Consider the following 25,471-nt stretch of genomic DNA (forward strand, 5'->3'; position numbering starts at 1 on the left):
CGGAGTGATATCACATTAAGGTTTTGATTTGCATTTCCTTAACAACTAACGATACTGAGTAGCTTTTCATGGGCTTATAAGACAATATATATCTTTTTAAGAGAAATGTCTATCCAAATAATTTGCCTATTTCTTACTTGGTTCTGTATCTATTTTTGAGTTGTAAGCTATTTTTATATATGCTATATACAAAAGATATATGATGTGCAAATGTTTTCTCCCATTTTATGAGTTGTCTTTCCACATTCTTGATGTTATCATTTGCAGCATAAAAGTATTGAATTTTGATACAGAACCATCTTCTGTTTTTCTTTTGCCAGTTGTGCTTTTGCTGTCATGTCTAAGAAGTAACACCTCATCTAAGGTCATACAGATTTGCTCCAATGTTTTCTTATAATAGTTCTTTTAATTTTAACTCTTATGCTTAAATTACTGCTTGATTTAATTTTTGTATATGGCATGCAGTAGAGGTCATACTCACTATTTTACATATAGATGATCAGTTACCACTATACCCTTTATTGAAAGACAAATCTTGCCCCATTGAAATGTTCTAGGCACTCTTGTCAAAAAAATTATTGACCAGAAAGTTAAGAGTTTCTTTCTGTACATTCAAGTCTATTCTATTAATCTATAATTCTATTAATCTATAAGTCTACTGTAAACCCAGAATGACCCTGTATTGATCACTGTAGCTTTGTTGTGAGTTTTGAAATAAGAAGCATGAGTCCCCCAAGTTTATTCTTCTTTTTCAAGATAATTTGACTCTTCTAAATCACTTCTATTTCTATATGAATTTTAGGATAAGTTTGTCACTTTATGCCAAAAAGCCAGATGGGATTTTGATTCAGATTGCATTGAATCTGTAGATCAGTTTTATGTACATCTTCTTCTTAACAATATTAAGGCTTCCAACCTGTGAAAATGGTATATATTTTCCTTTACTTAAATCTTCTTTAGTTTCTCACCAATGTTTTGTAGTTTTCAGCACTTCTTTAAGCTTTATCCCTAAGTATTGTATTTTATTCTTTTAGACGCTATTGTAAAGAGAATTTTCTTCATTTGATCTTCACATTGTTCATTCCCTGTGTATAGAAATACAATTGATTTTTGTATATTGAACTTGTATCCTTCATCTTTACTTAGGTTGCTTATCAGTTCTAATTGTGTGTGTGTTTTAGTGAACTCTTTACAATATTCTATGTAAAAGATCATGCTATCTACAAATAGAGATAAATTATTTCTTTCTTTCCAATCTGGATGCCATTTATTTATTTTTCTTTCCTAATTGTCCTAGGATATCTGGTACAATGTAAAAGAAAACTGGTAAATTAAGAGGTTGGGATTAATATATACATATTACTATATATAAGATAAATAATTAACAAGGATCTACTGTATAGCACAGCAAACTCTACTCAGTACTCTGTAATAACCTATATGGAAAAAGAATCTGGAAAAGAATAGATATATGTATAACTAAATCACCTTGCTATACACCTGAAACTAACACAACACTGTAAATCAACTATACTCCAATATAAAAAAAAAAGTGGTAAAATCAGATATCCCTGCTTTGTTCCTAATCTTAGGAAATAACTGTCATTCTTTAACCATTGATTATGATGTTAGTTGTGGTTTTTCCCTAGGTGCCTTTTATTAGGTTGAAAGAGTTCCCTATTATTACTAATACGTTGAGTATTTTTAGCATGAATCATGTTTGATTTTGTGATATACTTTTTTCTGCTAATACTGAGAAGATCATTTAGTTTATATTTTTAATCTGTTGCTATTGTATATGACATTAATTAATTTTTAGATATTAAATCATCCTTGCATTTCTGGGATAAAGCCCTCTTGGTCATGGTATATAATACTTTTATACATTATTGTATTAATTTTAAAATTATTTGTTGAGATGTTTTGTACCTATTTACATAAAGAGTGTTAGTTGTTTTGTTTTCTTGTGCTTAGTTTGTCTGGTTTTGGTACTTAGTCTGCCCTCAAAGTTCAGAGATTATCTTACTTAAAATTCATTGAAATCACCAGTAAAGCCATCTGGTCTTGGGCTTTCTTTTGTGGATAGTATTAAATTACTAATTTATTTACCTCTTACATGTCTATTTAGAGTTTACTATTCTTCTTGAGTCAATTTAGGTAGTTTGTACCTTTGTATGAATTTTTCCACTCTATATAACTTACCCAGCTTGTTGACATGTAATGTTACCTTATAAATTCTTTTATATTTCTAAAATTAGTAGTTAAGTCCACTCTTTCTTTTGTGATTTTAGCAAATTCAATCATTTTTTCCCCCCTTTGTTAGCTGAGGTAAAATCTCATCCATTTTGTTCAACTTTTCAAAGAAACAACTTTTTATTTCACTGATTTTCTAAATTTATTTTCCAAATCCTTTAAAATTTATTCTGTGATCTTTATTTACTACTTTAGGCTTGCTTTGTGTTTACCTTTCTCTTTTTTTATTTTCTTAAGGTGAAAGACTAAGTTACCAATTTGAAACATACATATATAGAGAAAATATTTAGTTATTTACTTATTTATTTAAATACAGGTGTCACAGCTCTAAATTCCCTTCTCAGTACTCCTTTAGCTGCATCGCATAAGTACTGGTATTAGTAGCTTCATTTTCATTCATCTGAAAGTGCTTTCTAATTTTCCTTATGATTTCTGACCAATTTTTTTATATCTATGTAGATAGATGTAGATAGATATTGTAATCATTACTTTTTACAATTTTATGTCTCTTAAAGAAGCTGAGAAAAGAATAGAAAGTAAACATATATTTGTAGAGTTTATTATGTCAACACTTTATTTACCAGTTCTGGTTTGCTTGATTTTTTAAAATGTGAATGAGTTCCCATCTGGTCTAATTTCCTTATTCTAATACATCATTTTTTCTCACCCACTTCCTTGTGCTATTACTCTTCATTATTACAGTTCTCTAACATATATTGTTTACTGTAATTATTGTTTAAATCAGTTGAAAGGAAAAATATAAAATGATACTGTCTTTTATAATTACTGATATAATTACCTTAACTAGGGTTTTTTTTTTCTTTTGTGATGTTGATTTAAAGTGCTATCTGAGGCAAGGGTAAGTTAAAATGCCACAAAGCTCTCCTACCATGTTTCAGTCATCTTATTCTTGACTTGTTGTTTTCTTGGCTGCTATAAACTTTTGACTACTTTCCAGAGTTCTGCCAAACTTGACGTTGAGTTTTTGTCCATTTTTCTTACCTGTGGAGGAAGAGGCCGTTGGAGCTCCATTCTTTGCCATTTTCACTTAGAGACTGATCTTAAGCCCCACTGTGCCAGTGAGGATTCTGCCCTTTGTTGATGGATTTGTGTATGGCTTGGAAAATGCTTCACATTTCCCCTACATCTTACTCTGATTGTTCCTGAGTGGGTACAGGCTAGTTCATGCATATAGCCTCCTAACCCACAATTATGTGTGATCCTAGGAGGGCCCTTTGGGCTGTATCCCTCTCTCTTTTATACTTCTGACATTTCTGATTTCGTGTGTGTGTGTGTGTGTGTGTGTGTGTGTGTGTGTACAGCTATTCCTCTTGGCTATTCCCAGCAAGAACAAAGTTTCTGCATCATGAGGTGATGAGTAAATTCCAGCAGTTTCCCCTGCCCAGGGTGAAAACACAGCCCTAGACTGTGAGTTGTGATAAGATGGAGTCCTTATACTGGCTATACCTAACCAGTATAAAGCCTCTGGTTTACAGCTTCCATTATCTGCAGCTAGTAGGACTGGGAATAGGAGCAGCCTCTGGCGCACATGTCAGACTCTTTCTGCCTTACTAAGATTTATTAAATTTTTTTGAATAAATGTTTTTCACTTGCTATATGCCCTTGGGACAATTTCTAAAGAATTTTAAGAGTTTTGACTTTATGTGTTTGTTTTGTTCCTTTCTAAACATATTTCTCTACTTAAGTGGTTGTTTCGCTGGTAAAGGGTTCACGGAGCTACTCATTCTGTCCAGAAAGGAGATGTGCCCCTCCTGCCACACACTTTTTTTTTTTTTTTTTTTTTGCTGTACGTGGGCCTCTCACCGCCGTGGCCTCTCCCGCCGTGGAGCACAGGCTCCGGACGCGCAGGCTCAGCGGCCATGGCTCACGGGCCTAGCCGCTCCGCGGCATGTGGGATCTTCCCGGACCGGGGCATCGGCAGGCGGACTCACAACCACTGGACCACCAGGGAAGCCCGCCCACACACTTTTTAATGCCACGCTCCTCTTTCTTAATTCAAACTCTGCATAAGGATGAAAATTTTGAGGTAGAGGGAAGAAGGCTTAAGGAAATGTGTCTAAAAGACTGCCAAGGCAACCTTGAGAAGTGATTTCTCAAGATGATCTTGAGCTCTCCAGTAACCAATAATTACATTTCCCCACAGTGATCAAGCACTGGCTATTTAACTACATCTGTAGATATATATTTTGGTATGACTTACTATGTATTTACTTTAAAAAATAACTCAATTTCATTGTAGACATCCATTCATCCTCCACTCCTCATGAACTTTTTTATGAGGTAGAGCTCACCTATGAGTCGGGAACTATTACTATTCACTCTTTACAGATACAAACTGAAAGCAAAAAAATTAAGTAACTTGTTTAAGGCCATGTAGATATCAAGGTCATCAAGATACCATGTTATCAATTTATCGAGATATCATAGTTATCAAGGAAGCCAGGGTTCAAATTAGGCAGCAGGATCCTAGTCACTAAACCCAGGCCTGACCAATCAGAACCTTCCTTTTCTTTAGAGTTTAGGAATAAGCTTATGTCCAAATTAAACCAATGCAACCAATAGATGTTTGGCTTTCAGAAAAAGAGATTCACTCCTCCCATATGCACTTGAATCTCTGAGTATGTTAGAATTCTTCCTTCCATCTAGCTACTATGCGACTGAAGAGACTAAAGCTGCAGAAAGGAAGGCAGCCTAAAAGTTGGAACTTGATACTTATCACCATTTGAACCATGGATCCAGCTGTGCTTCAATTCATGAAAAACTGAACAATTCAGTTATATAAGCCAATACATTTATGCCAGATTTTTCTGGGTTTTTTTTGAGTGTTTTAACGGACGTGTCACCAGGGTCACAGATTCCAAAGTTCAATGAGATGCCTTTAAAAACAGAATTTGGTGCCGTTCACTGTCAGTAAAAACACACTACTTTAAAAGTTATATCTTGACAACACTGTCACTTCTAAGAAAAAAAAAAAGGCTATGTGTGTGTTTGTGTGTGTGGTGTGTTTATACACAAATGTACATTTAGTCATGTTTTTTATCGGTTTCCTGTCATTTTAGTAAGATAAAATGTACACATGTACGTATATGTGTGTGTGTCTGTTTATACACAAACATAGATTTTATTATGGTTCTTGTTTGTTTTCTGTCATACTGGTAAAAAAATAAAGTTCAGGTTCACGATATTGCTTGTGAACATCAAACACTCTTCCCACGCAACCAAGAAATACATCTTTTCTGAATGATTTACAAAATTAATGATGTCCGTTAATATGAGTCCAAAAGACATATTATCAGTTTTATTATGTACAAGAGAGGTATAACACAAGGCGTAGTTCATAAACATAATTTGTTTTCTTATTTATCTCACACTAGAAAAATAGGACTAGCAAAGTTGGAATATGCCCTGGAATTATTTGTTTGTCCTGTCATAGAACATTTAATTTAAAGGTCTGTATAACTCAGAGAGAGACTTCCATGTTTGCTCAATTTGACTTCTGATATGTCTCTCCTAATCTTGACAACAAGAACAAGACTACGGGCAGATCAAAATAAAATGTATATCATTCATCATGCTACCTGTCAGGAACCACAGAAACAAAGAACAATCAACTATGGTCTTTGATTTCCCCATCTCAGCTACTTCTTTTCCTCTACACAGTCTAGTATGGATACCAACATGTTTGCAACAATATGATGAACTCTCTAATAGACATGACCAAGGTATTACTCATCTTTGCATACTCCACATGCCTCTCCCAGGGCCTTTTACAAAGGAGGAACTTACTAAATGCTGCTTGAATTAATATTTGTAAAAGGCAGTGGGTTGCTTCACAACTCAGGTAATAATATATTATAATAATAGACCTGTTTCTATGTCTAAAGATTTCGTATGGAGTAAAATGTATCTATCTATCAATCTATAGTTATCTATGTATCTGCCTACCTACATATCTATCCATCCATTCATTTATCTATCCCTTAACTATATATATATATAGCAACAGAAAAAAACCCTGTTATATATATATAATATATTTAAATATATATAAATATTTATATATATATTAACTTAGAAAGTTTTTTTTCTTTAACTTAGAAAAATCTTGATAAGCAAATGCTTTCTCTGCTTATCTTTGTATCTCAATCAAAATCTATAATGGAATCATCACAGCAACTGCCCACAATTTACTTTTCCTCTAACAGTTAAACAATCTATTTATCTATCATCTATCTATCTATCTATCTATCTATCTATCTATCTATCTATCTATCGAGAGAGGTTATCCAATTATTCTATTACACTTACATTTCTATATTTTATCCCCTAATCACTAGAAAATTCTACCTAAGTTTTATATTTCTTCTGCGTTGTCAAGGACAGTCTTAAAAGTTAACAGACATTACATGCAATCCAAATGCTTCTTATTATGATTCAGGTTGTTGCCCTATTGGTTTCCCCAGGGATATCATAGAGCTTCAGGTACAAACACCTTCATCTTTACCACTCTAGTAATTCGAAGGGGTATTAATAATATACTGAGGCATGGCATAGGAGACCTCTGGATCCAAAGTTCAGAGTTAATTAGATTTCTATACTTGGAATCAAGAAGAAAGAACATAATATCAGCTTCACACAAAAAGGATCATGAACTATTGGAAACATACTTGACTGGATGTCAGCTGATATAGGTTTTAGTATTAATTCTAGCACTGATTCACTAGTGACCACGCACAAGTCCCTATGTCTCCTAAGCAAAGGGCGTTGGGTCAGTGGCCAGAGAACCCACTGTTTGAATCCTGAATTCATTCATAGGAGGGTACAAATGACCTTGAAGATCCTCTCCCCATATTTCAATATTCAAATCCCTAATATCTTCAGCTGTAAAATACTGATATTTTCTGTCACACTGGTTGAGCACAGATTCGTTTCAAGATTCAAATAAGATGATGAATATGAAATTACTCTAAGAATCATAAAATACAGGCTTTATTTTTCTGATTATATATTGACTACAAAAATAATAGTTAAAAGAATGAATAAAGGTATTATAATTCTTTGTGTCTCTGAATTGTGTGACAGGCAAAGAAAGATTTCAAAGATAATACAATGAAGTGTTAACTGCAAAACACTTACTGCATTATGCCAAGTCACTGAGGCAAGTGGAGCCGTGCCTGACTTTGCCTGGGCTGATGTCTGTAGTAATTTCCATCCATGTGTTCAGCAATGGCCTGGAGTAAAACATGCTCAGGATCAGGGTTCTTAAACAGGTTAGGTTGCCGTAATGCTTTCTAGAACAGCTGGACTATGTTTTCCAGGAGTAAACAATAGCACCTAAATAGCTATCTTGCCATGATTTAGAGATTTTAAATTTGTTCTCATGTTTAATTCATCACGCAATGCTCTTCTGACATTTTAATATTCAGATTTCTTTCCTTTTTTTTTAAATGATGCCTATTAATTAAAAGTTGCCTTTTCCATTTTGGCATATCTTTTGATGGATCTCAATAACAGAACCAATGTTTGGAATTCTTTTCAGAGGAGGAAAAAGCAACAAAGTGAGTAAAGTGCATAGCAGGACTGGATGACCCAGTGGTAGTACAACAAAAACCATGAGGGAAGGGAAAATATGAGTACATTAGAATGCCAAATTTAAACAAAAATTGTCTAAACCAAATTTGAAATCTCAGGTCCCTTAAACTACTGGGTGTCTGTATAAGTTGAGATAGAAAGCAATTCAGGGAATTTCCTGGTGGCGCAGTGGATAAGACTCCGTGCTCCCAATGTAGGGGGCCTGGGTTCAATCCCTGGTCAGGGAACTAGATCCCACATGCGTGCCGCAACTAAGAGTTCACATGCTGCAACTAAGGAGCCTGCCTGGCACAACTAAGACCGGGTGCAATCAAATAAATAAATATTAAAAAAAAAAAGAAATTCCTAACTAGCTTCAGATTAAATTAATTGGGGATTATTTGTCTTAATACAACTGGAAATTCCAAGGAGCCTACTTAGAGCTGCGTCAGGACTTGAAAGGTGTCATCCAGGACCCAATTCTTCTAAACTTTCTGTTGCATCATACTAGAAGTAATGGCTTTACGTCTTTATGATTCTCACCTCACAATTCCGTGAAGTTGCTAAAGATGATTGCTGTGCCTCTGAATAAATTTGTTTTCTATATGAGAAGAGAAGTCCTCCCTAGCAAACTTATTTGCATTTCTTATTAACAAGACCTGGGTAAGATACATATCCTTAGGCCAAACTGATCAAAAGAATGCATTTTCTAGAAACAGTACAGATTAATGATTCTTTGGATGTGTGGACCAGAGATCTGTGTTTTAACCAGTTCTCCAAGTGATTTTGATGCCCACTAAAGTTGGAGAACCACTAATATGTGATCGCAGGTTGGTTAGGGTCTATCCTTCCTAGGCCAAAAATACTTTACTTATGACCTAAATATACTAGGAATATGACAACAAGTAAGAAGTGGGGATGGAGCAGTGATGGGTATTGAGAACTCAAATTCAAAGGTCTTAGAAATGCATCTAAGTTCTTTAGATTTCAGCGTTCTTTTTCCTATTTTATATGGGATTAATTTCACCTATATAACATTATAAGAGCAAGTATAAATAATACATTGGTACTATATTCAATATTAACATTGAATGATGATACAAGAAACAACAAACAAATAAGCATGATTTGCTAAACAGTGGAGTTGTAAACTGAGTGTGGGGTCACGGTGAAAAAATAAGAGAGAGATAGATATCAAAAGACTGTTTACAGGAAGGATTATGGAATCCAAGATTTGCTCTTATTGTTGTTGAATAAAGAATTCATCCTTCAGCTTGGACAACATTCAGAGTATCACTCTGCTCTGCTATAGCACAACACATACAGGCACACCTTGGAGATATTGTGGTTTCAGTTCCAGACCATAGCAATAAAGCAAATATCACAAAAAAGCTAGTCACACAAATTTTTCCCAGTGCATATAAAAGCTATGTTTATATTATACTGTAGTCTACTGTAGTTTACACTATACAATAGCACTATGTCTAAAAAAACAATGTACGGACATTAATTAAAAATACTGTGTTGCTCAAAAAAAATGCTGACCATCATTTGAGCCTTCTGTGAGTCATGCTATCTTTGCAATTGCAAATTCAAAGATCACTGATCACAGATCACCATAACAGATATAATAATAAACTTGGAGATATTGAGAGAATTACCAAAATGTGACACAGAGAGATGAAGTGAGCAAATGCTGTTGGAAAAATGGTGCTGGTAGACTTGCTTGGGGCAGCGTTACCACAAACCTTCAAGTTGTAAAAATGCACTGACTGAGAATCATAATACTAAAGTGAAGCACAATAAAATGAGGCATGCCTGTACTGTGAATCGACCCAGAATCAAGAGAAAGCAATTAAATTATGGAGACAAGCCTTTTCCTGAATGAAAAGCAAGAACAAAGCATTTTGCTAAATTAATTGAAGAAGCAAACATCCACAGAAATTAGTTGATTAAATACTGCTTTGAAGGGGGACATTTATAAATGGCAGTAGAGGTTGAGAATAAATTTCTAATAGTAATGAAGGCTTTTTAAAATGACCAATAAAAAACACAGGTGGTATGGGAAAAGAAAGTCATGGGGCACATAAAGATGAAAGAAGAATATGGACAAAGGCATTGAGACCACACTGTACCTTTTTTGCCATATTGTTCAAAAAATTCCCTTTTTTGCCATATTGTTCAAAAAGCCCTTAAGTAGAGAGGAATTAACCTTAATATCAGAGTAAACTGGATAATATTAAAATTTTTAATTTTATAACTGCAACACTAAGGGCATAGTAAACTCTGTCTCAGTCTCATACTGAAGTGTAAGTTAAGCCATTCTCAATTTAAAATTCTGTTATCTTTATAATGCCATGAACTAGAGAATCCCTCCAGACAGCACAGGTACTAATAGCGAGAGAGAAGCCTATGTGAATACTAAGTCAAAATCCAGGTGCCCAGAGGGGGTAAACAAAGGGGAACACAGCCCCTCCCCCCGCAACACAATGTTGTTTCAACAAGGATTACTTCTGACTGGATCTGCCCTATGTACAGAAGCACTTAATGAATTTTAAAACAGTACATAAGAAATAAATGATTAATATTATTTTAAAACACCATGAAATACAAGCATAGAGAACTAAGGGAATGTATTTGTGGTCCTTCATGACTTAGTAAGAAAAAGATCCCCATGGATAAGTGTCATTCTAATTATTTTAGTGAAAAGTTGGATTATGCCTGATCAGTTTGGTAACTAGCAGGAAAAAAATCCTTAGACGCCGTGATACTGGTTCTATTTTGTGCCTGACCAGGATAATTTGTCAAGGACAATCAATTTGATTACTGAAGAGAAACAGGGCATGTCTAAGAACAACCTGAAATATATTTGTACTTCAGAGCTTATACCTGTCAAATGGGAAATTCTTTATAGTCAATTCATTGTTACTGTGACTTAAATTCTTTTCACAGTGGAACAAAAGTACAGTAATTTTGAAAATGGCATTTTAAGTGAAGTTATTTATTTATACTTTACACTATATTATTTATTGTGTTGGAAACCAAAAAGAATCACATGATTTAAAAAAAAAAGAATGCAACATATTTTCTGCAAAAAAAATGCATTGAATACAACAATACAACTTCATGGATAGAAGGATGGAATTCTGAATTGTACAAACATGTGCAATGCACAGGAGCAAGTTACAGTGGAAAAAGCATCAACCTCCACAGAACTCCTAAGGTCACAATCATGGTCCTATCTAGGCACTGCCATACACTATGACCTAAGAGAGGCTTCTCCATTGTTCAGTAAAAGGACTGTACCCACATAACCTCTCTCTCAATTCCTCCAGATTTGAGTTTATGAATTGTAGTTTTTAAAACCTATGTGGATGGGTGTTTTAAAATATGCTTACTTTATTATAAGATTTTCTATAAGGAGTGAAACAAGAGGTTCTTTAAATATATATATATATATATATATATAATATTAGCATACTAGAAAGAAGCAGATGGAACAAAGAAATTATAGGATTTTGAGAATGTCTTAATAAAGACACTATTTAAACATATGTAGAAAGGTTTAAGTTATACTACCAAGAATAGTACATCATCCCAAGGTTTTAACCACCCTTAGGTACAAAGAGATAACTGAATACATGGGGTTAAGGTAATTTGAAAGAAGAATATCCTATATTAAGGGCAAACTTGAGAGAAGCTTTCATTTAATTCAGAAACAACAAGTCAGAGATGATTCTTTAGAAAGGGAATGAATACTCTGATCTCACTTTCTTCTTCTCTTCCTTAATCTTCTGCCATGGCTCCCAATTGACCAAAGTCAATGGGAAGCCAGAGTGCAAAGAAGGCCCACTGATAAACTAGATACTTATTAGTGGGGGTGAAGTGAGTGGGGGGATGCACAGAGCAGATTGGAGAAGGGTGGGCAGGGGATCTGGAGTGACAAAAGGAAGATACCTTGCTCCACTGGCTTTGTTTGCATTTAAATGAAATTACTGGTCTATATCCTAACAGATGACTGATATACTACTAAATTACTGTCTTCTCCTCTACAGATCATCTTTGTGTGTAGAGTAAGCTGTTAGATATTGGTTTATCTTGATGAAGAAAGAGGTATATTCGTATTTTCCAAATCCCATATGTTTTGAAAAATTAACGACTACTGTGAATGCACACATATGAACTTCCTGGAGCCTTTCTTAGACCTAATACCTACATCTTGCTTGAACACACACACACACATACAAACACACATACATCACATATACAGATCACATACATACCAATACACTTGAAACAATCACTTCAAATTCTGTGACTGTAATAATAATGGGTACTGATTACTACACTTCACTGTATGGAAATCTACATACCAAACTGCCTAAGAGCGTAAGTTCTGCCTTTAGATTGCCTGAATCTAATCCTACTGTTGCCAGCTAGAGTTATCTGTATGTTCTTGGCCAAGTTACTAAACTTCGCCAAGCCTCAGTTGCCTTATGTATAAATTAGGTATTTTGATAACCCTAATTGATTTGGGGATGGGGGGTGGGAAGGGATGACATGAAAAAAGTAGGTAAAGGGCCTAGCATGACTCAGTTTAAACGTGCTTGAGTAGTTAGTAGTAATACTACTCTCTCCTCACTCTACTCCTCTAACTTGCACTACTAACATTGCTACTACTTTGTGTAAGGAAAGTTGCTAAAGTTTTAGATATGTGTGTTGGCTCTACCTCTATCATTATAAACACTTACTTAAAAGTCAGGTAAGAAAATAAATGACATTCTCTCTTCCTACTTGATTTTATAGAAATCTGGCACACAGTTGAAATGGAATAATATGGGAATTCTACCTGTTGGTCTCCAACTGGATAATGTAGCTTCTTAGAATACATTACACCAACTCAAACAATTTCCTTTATATGTTGCATGCTTTAAAAGCTGAAGAAAAAACATCTTTATGGATCACACTGTACCTTTGTCTGCTTACTTGAAACTTCCAAGGTGACCTACACAGGAGTATTGAGTAAAGCTGAGATCAACACCGCTTTCCCCAGGGAACATTTTCTCTTTGTTTGTTTTGTTTTTATCTTAGAATGATGAAGAAGACCAGGGATATTTGTGAAGTACCAGAGTTGAGATTCCCCATTTAAAAATGAAGCCAAATAAAACGCCAGTGACATATTCTATATAATACAATGTAATGGGGGACATTGACTATTTACTTAGAGAGCAGAGAGATTTGAGGCCTGAATTTCTCTTCCAGCTTGTTAAACTGGCAGGTAATGTTTAAATGAGGTTACATAGATTTATGTGTATATTTAAAATACGGAGACATCCCAGTGCAACAGACCTTGACATGAAACACCTAAGTCAACTAAGGAAAGAACTGTTTTTCCTCTCTCTACTTTCTCTGCAAAATCTATTTATGAAGAAAAGGAACTAACAATTGAGTGCCGTGAGTATATATGTGTGTGTGTGTGTGTGTGTGTGTGTGTCTGTGTGTGTGTGTGTGTCTGTGTGTCTGTGTGTATGTATGTATGTATATATCAAGCACTATAACAACTTCATATATAAAATTTTGCTTTAGGATTTAAGTGAACAGGTAGGTGAGGGAGGTACCACTAAAGATGGTGTCCTTAATGTGTGTCTCAGTGTATATTATGAACAGTCATACGAACAGTCATCACTGTTCGTATTGATGACTGTTCATATTATGAACATATTATGAATGGTCATCACTTTCTGGAATCTAATAGCTTTACTAATAAAATATTGTGAACAAAGCAATAATTATTAATTTTCTTAGGAGACAGTGTGGAAACTTAACTAAATACCATAGGTAGGTCTCATTAGGCCTGTAGTTGAGACAAAAATAGGGAACACTGGACACTCACCTCTTCAATCCTTTCTTCCCTCCCTAAAAGGAGGCTTCTTCAAAGAATACTTAAATAACCCACAGTTTCCACTACAACTGAACACCACTGCTTTCATTTGAAGGTCATAGGATCTGTGTCAGACACACGTGGGTTCAAATCCAAATTCTACTACTTAGTAGTTGTATGAACAAAGTGGACTAAATTAAACTCTGTCTATTTTCTAATCTATGAGCATGGATAAAACTACCTCAGAGGATACTTGAGATATTCAGCAAGCAACAAGAAAAACTACAACCATATCTAGCATTATACATTTCAGAACTATTTCCAAACAAAATGATCACAAAAGGTAAGGTCAACCTCTGAATTCACCAGGATGGAGTAGTCACATTCCTCCTAGGTCTTCTCCTTTACAACTAAGGTACCTTGGGAATAACATAAAAACCACTACTAGACAAACTCTGAAAGGTGGAAAGAAGGTTTGCTGCTAAGGAGCTTGAGACTTGAACTACACTGCAGTGAATCCCCTGGGTTTACTATTGCTCTTATATAGCCCACAGAGGGAGTTGCAGAAGACTCCATCCCTGAACCACTAACAGGCACTGACCAAAAAAAAACTCCAAATAAAATACTTTTTTCCCCTAGCCATAGGATGGGGAAAAGGGTGGGCTAACAAAAGAACACCCTTTTTTTTTTTTTTGGCAATACATGCTCAACTACAGCTAAATACCGGTGGAAAACCTGCACTTGGACAAAGTGGAGAGTTGATTTTTCACCCTATCCCACTTCCACCTGCAGAAAATAACAGCAGTGCTACTATTCCCCAACCAAGTGATGTCAGTAGGACCAAGCACAGATATGATCTTCTATTCCTTGCCCACCAAGAGCAGGTGGTGGCATTCCAATCCTTCCATTTAGATAGTGACAGTGAGGCTGAGCAGAGAGCTGATCTTCCATCCCCACATGGTGGAAGCAGACGGCGTTCTATTTTCATTGCCAGGATAGTTGACAGTGCAGTAGAGTGGAGAACTGACCCACATAAGCATTGACAAGTTTGAAGGAAATGGTATGAGTGAGGGATAGGAAGCATACTGCTTCCCTCCATCCTTAGCATCAACAGGCCCATTGGGGAGCTGGGTGTCCACCCCCATCCAACATCAGCAAGAGAGAATAAAGTGATAGAAGGTGCAGCTATTTGTCATTCCTCTTCTACCCTCCCCCTTCTGAAGTTTGTGGATCCCAGCAGGGAGCTGAGCTTCTATCATCACTCTGCAGTAGAAGTGGTATGAGTTACCAGCCTTCCATGTCTACCTTGGCTAATGACAGGGGTCCTAGTAGTGATCTGAGCGTATATCCCCACTCAGAGGAAATGAGGTGGTATGTGTCAGTGTTCCATATCACTAGGGAGGTGTAAGAGGGACTGAGGGGTAGCTGAAATTCCACAGCACACATCTGCAATAAGGCACTTTGAGTCAGTGCCCACTTTTGTTGAGATGAAGTTGGAGGAGTCCAATGGGAAGCTGAACATAAATACATACTGATCCTTCCCATTACACCTCAAAAGGGAGACTGTTTAAAAAGAACATTATATAGAATCCGGAGCCTCATAATATGAAATATGAAATAAAAAATGTCCAATCAAGATACAATAAAAAATCACTCAGCATCAATAACCAGGATAATCACAACATGTACAAGAAAATGTAACCAATCGATACTAACGCTGAGATGAATCAGATTCCTGAATTATCTGACAGATTTTGTTTGTTTGCTTATTTTTCCAGCCTTGAGATGTAATTCCCAGAAGCACTGTTTCTGGGAAGTGATAAATGCTATTGGTAGAAGTAGTGGTGGAGATGGAGTATGTGAGTAGGAATTATATTAACCAACTTTCACCTTTACTTCCCTTATTTGCTTTCATTCATTCATTCATTCGTTCATTCATCGTTTTCTTCTTTAGAACTATCCCCTCCAACATGATTCACACAAATTTTAAAGGTAAAAAGAGAAAAAAAAGCAAGAAAAATCTAGCATTTTTATAATTGTTACATTTTTCTTTCCTACTTTTCTTTCTTCTTCCTGCCTTTCTTTCTTTAGTTCCTTCATTTTTTTCCTTCTATCCATCCAAACATGATCCCACAATTTTTCTAAAATCTAAGATGTTCTAAGCTCTGAGTTAGGTGCTGTCAATATAAAGATTTGATGTGGTCCCTGAGCTCAAAATGTGTGGTCTCTAGTGGGTTTTCAGAAGTATAAAATGGTATGCACTGTGACAAATTTATGTGAAAGGTTTGGGAATCCAACAGTATTGAGAAGAGCATTTAGGGTCACACAGACCCAGGTTCAAAGCATGTCTTCATAACTGGGGCAGGTTACTTCCCCTTTCAGCCTCCGCATGTCATGGGAATTTTATAAAAAAATCATTGATACACATGCTGAGCTTAGAGTGATTAGTTCCTCCTCCTTCATGCAAGGAAGATATAGTGATCACAAAGACTTCACATAGCCTTCTGATCTTAATCTCAATTATTACTTTCTTGCTTGGACCTGGAAATGCCGCTATTTGATGTGCTGGGAATAGTTTATATTTGAATCTGGGTGGTGGCTACATATGTTTGCTTATGTTAAATCATTCAGCTATACACTAAAGTTTAGTGGTATTATATATTTTCTGTTTGTTTGTTTCTGTGAGTGTTAATCCAAAAAAAGAGAGAAAGATAAGAGGAAGGAAGAGGAGGAAGAGGACAAGAGGGAAAAGAAGAAGAAGAAAAAAAAACCTTGGTGGTAAATATGAATTTTGAAACACAAAGGATGATTTTAAAGAGAGACCAGATGTCATCAGAGTTTAATGGAAGGCTAATATGGATTTTTATATAGTTATGATATCACAATATTTGTGGATCATGTTTGTATTATCTTAGATTTATTTTTTGAGCCAAGCGTGAAAATCAGACTTATCTCATGAACCTGTCATTTGATTCCATCAATCTTCCCACCAAACAGGTACAGGAGAGATTAACATCCCTATCTATGAGCTCAATGATGCTCAGGAAGATGATGATAGAGGAAACAACAAGAAGTGATAGTACCTGGATTGGGCAGTTATAGTGCTGATGGAGAAAAGCAGGTAACATGTCTCCACTATCACAGAATAAGGTGCATTAATTTTGATCTACTTCCTCCTTTGGGTCTACTCCAACATTTAGAGCTTTTCATGTTTTATGTTTTCTGGGTCTTAGTTTAAGGAGAAATCTAAGGCTAAATTGAATTTTGTTTCTCCTACATCTCCGATTCACTTTATTTTAAAAATGCATGGGTGTTTGTAATTGTTCCCCTTTATTCTGAAATCCATCAATTCCATCAAGAAATATCTAAGTGGTTGAGTTCATCAAGATACCCTGTTTTCTGAGAAGAATGCCAAGGTAGCTCACAGATTCAAAGAGAGAGTTCCATATCCTTCATCCCATACTTTAGCTCTGGGTTATAAAGGGAAAAGGCCTCTCTCTGTTTTCTTTTCTGCTTAGCTCTGCCCAGTTTTACTCTGAAAACAAGCTTTTCACATATAGCAGTTACAAAGGATGTCACAGCCCTATGGTCAAACTCCCCAGTCTTGGAAACTGTTTTGTAAAAATAGAACTTCTTCATCCAGTTACTGTAGATCAACTTCTGAGAAGACTCCTTCTCTGCTTGATGTCACCTCATTAATGCAATTGCCCTTAAATTAAATACTTGAATTAACTATTAAAACTAGGGGGATAAAGGGTATGTTTTACCAGGCCCTATATCATGGGCCATCTCTTCTCAGAGACATAAAAGTTGCTAAGACTGTCAGCTCAATTAGTACCACATGGAATGGGAGAAAGGTAGTTTTCTGAAGGATGGAATGTTGAAAAAACGGATTGAATGTGTATCTAGTTTACAATGTGGGTTGTTATTAGATAAAGTCTCCATAGAGATAGGAACCAAGTACTTTTGCTTAATATAGTATGTGTCATCCAATCCAGTACCTGAAATAAAATTATTTCTCAAAATTATGTTACACAACTAAATAAGTAGATGAATGGATGAGTGAGTAGATAGATGGCTAGATGGCCAAATATTTTATTAGTTAAAATAGTCTTAGATATATGTATTAATTCAGTAAATATTTATTAAATTCACACTTCAAAGTAAGCCCTGTTTTTCTATACTGAAATAAACGTATTCTCATCAATGCACCATAAGATATTCACCATTCTAATTGTCTTGGAAGATGAATCTTTTTAACAAAGAGGCTTTCAAAGATTTCCTCAGGCTTTGTACTCTTCTATCAAATGTATCTGTCATTAATTTGCATTACATACAATGGTACAGACATATACAGATTTTCTCTTCTTTGCTACTTTTGGAATGGTAAGGAACTGCCAACGTTCAGCCAATGGCCCCTTGATCCTCTTTATACCATGCTCACAGTGCCGGGGAAGAAAAGAGTCTGCACTTCTTTCTGGGTTCCCAGGGAACCCAGAGGCTACTTTGCCCTGAGCAGTCTTACCCAAGCATGACATGCATCTTATTTCCTAAAAGGATGTTACACACAGAGAATACATAACTCTTAATAAAGTAGTAGAAATTAATTTTAGCATCTTTTTATGAGTGATAGCTCTCTTCTATCAATTAATATAAATCTGTATAAGCAAGTTACATCTAGCAGTCATTCATTGGGAATATTAATAAGTTCTTAATAGAAAAATAATAAAAGCTTTCTTAATATCAGAGCAGCATTATTCATGACCCTTTAAAAATAACCCTATGGAGGAGAATATTAAAAGCTCATTTATATTTTGTAACTAATAGGCATTTTCTTGGCCAGTTAAAGATACTCTGAATAATGCACAGAATATAGTTGATTAGAAGCTGGATCCTCAATTTCACACCTCTGTCGCTGTAATGACATGTGTATGTCCTGAGCTGGATTCACATCAGCCCTCAGGCATCTTTATAATAGTGTGGTTGCTGAGTACGTATGACAATGATTCATTTGTTCTTTTACTCTTTAACTCAGGCAATGTTTAGTAATGGCTAACAAGTACTGAGCACTATCTTAGATGATTTATATATAGTAATTAGTAAAACAAAGATCACCCCTGACGTCATAGAACATAATGTTTCCTGAAGAAAGAATGTTGATGCATAAGTCAACCAATAATAATAGAAAGTGAGAAATGAATGCTATGATGTTAGTAAACAAAATACACCCGATGGAGATTAATTAGAGAAGGCTATTGGGATAGGTTTAGTTTGGAAGACCTGGTAAGAAAGTAATTAAAAAAAAAAAAAATCAATGGAAGTCTTAGAGGATAAGAGGGACATGAAATTCTAAGACGAATACAGAGTATGTACAAAGTATTTGACACCAAAAGTATTGTAGTTAATTTGAAAACTAAAAGGAATATTGGGAAACTAGAATAAAGTGAAGGAAGGAGAGAAAGGCTCAAATTTGAGTTACAGGGTTTCAAGATTATACAAAAACTTATTGGCCTGATAAGGAGTTTGAATATTAGTTTATATTCAATATATACTAAGATTCTTATTATTTAAAGCCAAGTAATGTTATTATTAACATTGAATACAAATATGTTACTAAATAGCTATGTCTTCTTGAGTAAAATAATTAAAACTGGTTCTCCTTTAGTTTCTTCTTCTGCCCAAAGAATAGTTGATGTTAACAGTATCTAAAATTTCATTACATTTTAATTTTCTATGGAAAACATTTGAAAATAGCAAAAGGCTGGTTATTCTTTTGCTTTTCAGCTTGTAAATATTTCTGTATGTAAGTTTCCTCATCTGAAAAATCTTGATCCATAGGATAATGGAGGAAAAAAATCAAATGTGTGGAAAGAGAACATGTTCTATATTTTTCAATGCTCTAGAGAGTTTTCAGATTCCTTATTCAATTTAACAAACACTCATTACTCCCTACTGCATGCCAGATATTGAATGTGTAGAGATCCAAAATATAGCATCTGTTCCCAAGGTGTTCATGGTTGAATAACTGATGAGTAGATGACAATGACAATCCAAGGAAGTATCAGAAATGATTGAGCTATTAATAACATCATGATTCTATGAGATTGTGAACATCTATGAGATGTTTATTTTCTTTGAGTTTAAAAATAAATATGACTCTTCTGGAGTCTATCCTACACTAATTGCTTCCTTAGCAATTTCCCAACATCTCTAATGACAGCTCCTATATAATTGGACAAAATACTTCTGCAAGAACTATCTCTAGCCACATAAAATTGAAAGTAATTTCGAGGTCATTTTCTGCAAACTGATCAATACGGATTGCACACCACATGTCCACCCTGAATTTATTCCTGTAATTTATCTTAGCTTTGAGTGTAGCCATGGTTAATTGCTAATCCATATTCATTGAATATCACAAATGAGGGCATAGTCAGGAGATACTTCATGTACCATCTCATCTACTGTGGAAAGAAGTTATGGGCTCAAATTTTCATCTTCTTTTATGGTTGCTTGGCCTCTCTAAACTTCTTAAAAAAAAAGAGTTACTCTTGGAAAATATTGAAGAATTTGCATGGCAATGCTTAGCAGGTAATTACTTCATTAAAAGTAAGAACATAATTTAAATTGCCACCATATAGCAATTGAATTGGTTTAATCTGACTATTTAAGTTAAAGATAACTTTTTAGCTGTGAAATTATTTGTATTTCCAAAGGTATCAACTCCAGCATTGAAAATGTAATTATTTGGAATTTTTCATGAATTCTATTTGAAATAATGTATAAATTAATGTGAGGCATGGAATTATAAACTAACACTGTCTGTTTAAACTCCGAGATATTTCCAAATCACCTTTGTTCGTTCACTCTGAGAACAAAATTTGTTGAAAACTGTATGGTAGAAGGGCCACTAAAATTATATGGATAGATGAAGTAAGAAATTCACTTCTGATTTATACAAGGCTAATTTTGTAGAGTTTTCCCACCCTGAAAAATTTGGAGCACCATTTTTTGATGGTTTTGATTGTCCTACATTACATGTGAGCCATAATTAAACTACATAACCAACATTCTGACTTTTTATAATTACTCATATATATGTATGAAATAACATTTGGGAGGTAGCAAATTTTTAACTTAAAAATGTTCAAAAGAAGTTACATAATGATATTAATTATATTATGAAAGGAAAGTCTCCCCTAAATCCCTAATCCTTACCTTAAGATATTTAGTTGGATATTGGAAAGCTATACAAAGGGAGAGAAGAGAAAAGAGAGTGATAACTAACGCTACATTATTTAGTCTTTTGCTTAACATTTATTATTTTTATGTATTGACATGCTTTTAATAATCATCATTTAACTTATATTTACCTACGACTTACTCTCTTGGACTTTATGAACGCTTCATTTTTAACAATAATAATGATAGCAGCTGCATTTGAGAGTCTGGGTCTGTATAAAATATCTATGTTAATAAACTTATTCAATCCTCAGGATATGAGGCTGAGGTCCTATTTCAGCTATTGAGGAAACCTGAGATCAGAAAGATTAATTTGTTCATGGTCATACAGGAAGTAACTGTCAAGGTCCAGATTTAAATTCAGTTTTGTCTAAATATTTTTACAGATCATACTCTTAACCACTTTAATAAACTAGTTCAGCTCCTTTGTAGATAACACTAAGGTAGCATTTCCTTGTTTCTTTTAAACTAATTTACATTCATCGTGTCCCCACAGTATGTTTGTTATTATATACTAATAGAATTATAGTCTCAATCTTAATTTATACACTGCTTTCCACAAAATGTCAAAGTATTTAGCAAGTCCCTACAAGTATACACATTTTATAGTCTCTCTACAATTTCAAATGAAGCTTCACTAGATAGCTTTATTTGTATTTAATTGAGTTATCCCCTTACTTAATATATTTATTATTTTAATTCCAACCATTAGGATAATAAGCTGTCCCTTCAGTGCCACTGGATTTGTTGTAGACTGCTGCTTCTTGTCCTAGGACACGTAATCTCTACCAAGTCTTTACAATTTTCTCTCATGTTACTAACTGGCCCACAATTCTCAGGATTTCTCAATCCAGGCTTCCCAAGTCCCTGATTAATATATAAACTACACACATGTCTGTTTTTAATCATGTTTACATTTTCGTGATAGATTGACTCATCAGTGTAGTGAAAAAAAATGAAAACAAGAGTTGGAATTCAGATGAAAGCCATTCTCCTGACCTGTATAAGCAACATCAACTCCTGGATCCTTTCTTTTTGCCCTTATAAAATCACACTGGCTAAAACTGAAGAACAAAAACATAAAAATCTCAGTCTTTTGGCTTTCGATGTTATATCCATTATTCTCTCCCTACTGTAAATTCTAGCACAATCTTTTTAAAGTCACATGGCAGACAAGACCTTTGCTTATCACACTACCTTCTCATTGCATCCTGGGCAAAGTCTAAACTTTTTTTCCATGACTTTTCAGACGTTATGGCTTTATAGATGAGAAGACTGAGCTTTAGAAAGACCAATATAAACAGCTTACAGTGTAAACTGTAGGTGGAGCATCTAAACTTGAGTTTATCTAACTATAAACGTTCTTCATTGTTGTAATCTACAGACTATACAGGGTTTATGTTTTTTTTTAAAAAAATATTTATTTATTTATTTTGCTGTGCCGGGTCTTAGTTGTGGCACATGGGATCTTCCAGTTGCGACATGTGAACTCTTAGTTGTGGAATGTGGGATCTAGTTCCCTGACAAGGGATGGAACCTGGGCCCCCTGCATTGGGAGCATGGAGTCTTACACTGGACAACCAGGGAAGTCCCCAGGGTTTATCTTCGTATGAAACTCTCTCAGTCTAGGTCCTAGCAGGAAATTATGGCACATACAGAATGACTTAACTAGAGAGAATGTAATTTAGGAATTATTTATAGAGTTGTAGTCAGGGTTATAAGAACCAACAAGTGATGATGAGTCACACAAAGACTAATGGTATCTGGAAGCTGCTACTATTCCTAGATTGGGTAAGGGAAATGACTGAGTTACCTAGAACCTGGTGTGAAATGGGGTTTGGAGATAACTCATTTAACTGTACCCACAGGGGAATTAATCCATTTCCAGAGACAGAGCAAAGCAGGAAAGGAAGCTGAAGCATAATGCCTGAACTCTCCTTTTGCTTTTTTATCTTCTGTTGGTGCCTCCTATTGGTCAACCCAACAGAAGTTAGAGAGCATGGGAGCTCAGGAGATACCATCCTTGGAGATCATAGAGCAAGACAGAGCAGAGAAGGGCACAGAATGTACTTGGGAGGCAAATAAAGGATAACTAGCTCAGAAGCCTTTATTACATCCCATCAGTGTTAGGTGTTCCCTCCTAGGAGCTTTCTTTGCACCCTGTCCTTTCTTCTTATTAATTCTTATCACGTTGCATAAAAGTATACTTTTTAATTGTTCTAACTCTCCCCCTACCCCCATATGTGAGGTCTCTAAGAAGATAGGTGGATCATGTCTATTTTTTTTCACAATTATATCCCTGGTGACTAAAACAATGTTTTGTGCTAGCTTCCCCGAAATACCCCTTGGCCACTATCCCTAGTGCCATTGTTTTCAGTATATTCAAGCAACTGCTGACAATGGTTCTCTGTTTTGTTAAATAAATAAATGAGCTGATAGTTTGGCAGTTTGGCACTGTTAAACCCATACATTTAAATAACTTTAATGGGTGTTCTACCGTATCCTTGGTACCCAGTCCACTCCAAGTGAACTTACTTATATTTCATCTTGGAATCTACTCAATAGTTACACCTATATCATAATGTTGATACTTGGCCTGATCCCAGTTTTTCTCATGTTGAAAACAGAAAAAAAATTAAGCCAATCACAATCGGTTTGGTGATAATCAATTAGATAATACTTATAAAGGAAATAGTCCAATGCCTACACGACCTAATATAAGCACAATTAATGTCATTATTCTCTTCCAGATCATTTTTAAATTCTGGAAAAGGATAAAATTAAAGGCAGGTTTTTTTCATGATACAGTGGAATACCTCTTTAACACCATCATCTCCATTTTTTCCTGGTTTAAGACAGCCTGATAAAAATACCATACCAAATCCCAGTCATTTTCTATACCCAGGTCATTTGTTTACCTGTATTATTTTTCTAATGATTTTGACATGGAACACTGTCAAAAGCATTTACAGTCAGATAAGTAATATTTGTTCCAAAATATCCCTGCATCCCCAGTTCTGTAATTGAACTATGAAATCTACAATACATTTATGGATATATATATATATATACACACACACACACACATACATACACACATGCGTGTGTGTGTATGACATTCCTTTGTCTACTGATACTTTGAAGAATTAATGAGTTGAGTTTTTTTTTTTTTTTTTTTTTTTTGCGGTACGCGGGCCTCTCTCTGTTGTGGCCTCTGCCATTGGGGAGCACAGGCTCCGGACGCGCAGGCTCAGTGGCCATGGCTCACGGGCCTAGCCGCGCCGTGGCATGTGGGATCTTCCCAGACCGGGACACAAACCCATGTCCCCTGCATCGGCAGGCAGACTCTCAACCACTGCGCCACCAGGGAAGCCCCTGAGTTGACTTCTTTGAAAAAGTAAGGAAGCAAGCAGATTTGGGAGAAGTCCACTTTATGACTTCAGTGAACTGGTTGTGTTCTGATTAAAGAATAATGCTTAGAACTTCATATTGTCAACGCAAGGGAAATTAGCATTCCATATTTGAATTTAGTGCATCATTTGGCATGTAGTATAATACCATAAATATGCTAGTACATGCCTACATAACAATTTGTGGTATGAATCACATGTAATATTTTCTCTGAGTTGGTTATAAAGGACATTTGGAAACCAGAATTAACCAGATGACATTTTATTATGCAGTTGGACTGATGTAATGTAAAATTTAATTACATAATATTTCACACACAGCTGTGACAAAACACATATGAGCTTCCAAGATTCACCAGCTAAGCTGAAATGGAGCTCTATTGGGGAGGTGATCAAAGTGGGTTGTAAGTAGGAACATCTTCCAAAGCTGACTCTTCTCTAGATAAATGAGTCTATTTATATGTCCTGAGGCTCTTTCTTAAATACTCAAATGCTACTTTCACCTAGTTCCTCTGAGAGAACAGATATACTCCAGCGAATCTTTTACAACAAAGCAAAGCAAACAATACAAAACAAAATAGATCATCCAAATCTCCTTGAAAAGCATGACAAGTAGTTGGTGAGCTTGCTGTACTTTAATCCCCCTTGTGTTTACAAAAGCTTCCGATTTTTGTTATCTACTTGCTAGCAAATGACAGATAATAAAATGCACTCATCAAACCAAACAGGATTTGAGTTCATTTTGTGGCTGCATTGTCTGTGTCTAAAAACTTCTATCTGAAATGTGCTCAATGAAAAGTCATTTTACACCTAGAGAGATAAATTTAATTAGAATAAAGTGAGTGAGATGCCAATACTATCAATTCAACAAGCATTTATTGAGTCTTACTATTTACCCAGGGCTGTGCAAGAAGATGCAGAGAAATGGGGGAAAGATTTCTTTTACAGCTTATATTTTCAGTACCTCTTTTTTGAGCTTTTGTGATACTGTGGGAAACACTCTCATGGGCTACACAAGAAGCCATTTGATGCTTCCTTCCCATATTTCTGTTCTGAGCATCCGACCTCCAGTCCAGTCTAAACCACTATTGAC

The sequence above is a fragment of the Globicephala melas genome, chromosome 19 (assembly GCF_963455315.2).
Source record: "Globicephala melas chromosome 19, mGloMel1.2, whole genome shotgun sequence".
Taxonomy (NCBI): domain Eukaryota; kingdom Metazoa; phylum Chordata; class Mammalia; order Artiodactyla; family Delphinidae; genus Globicephala; species Globicephala melas.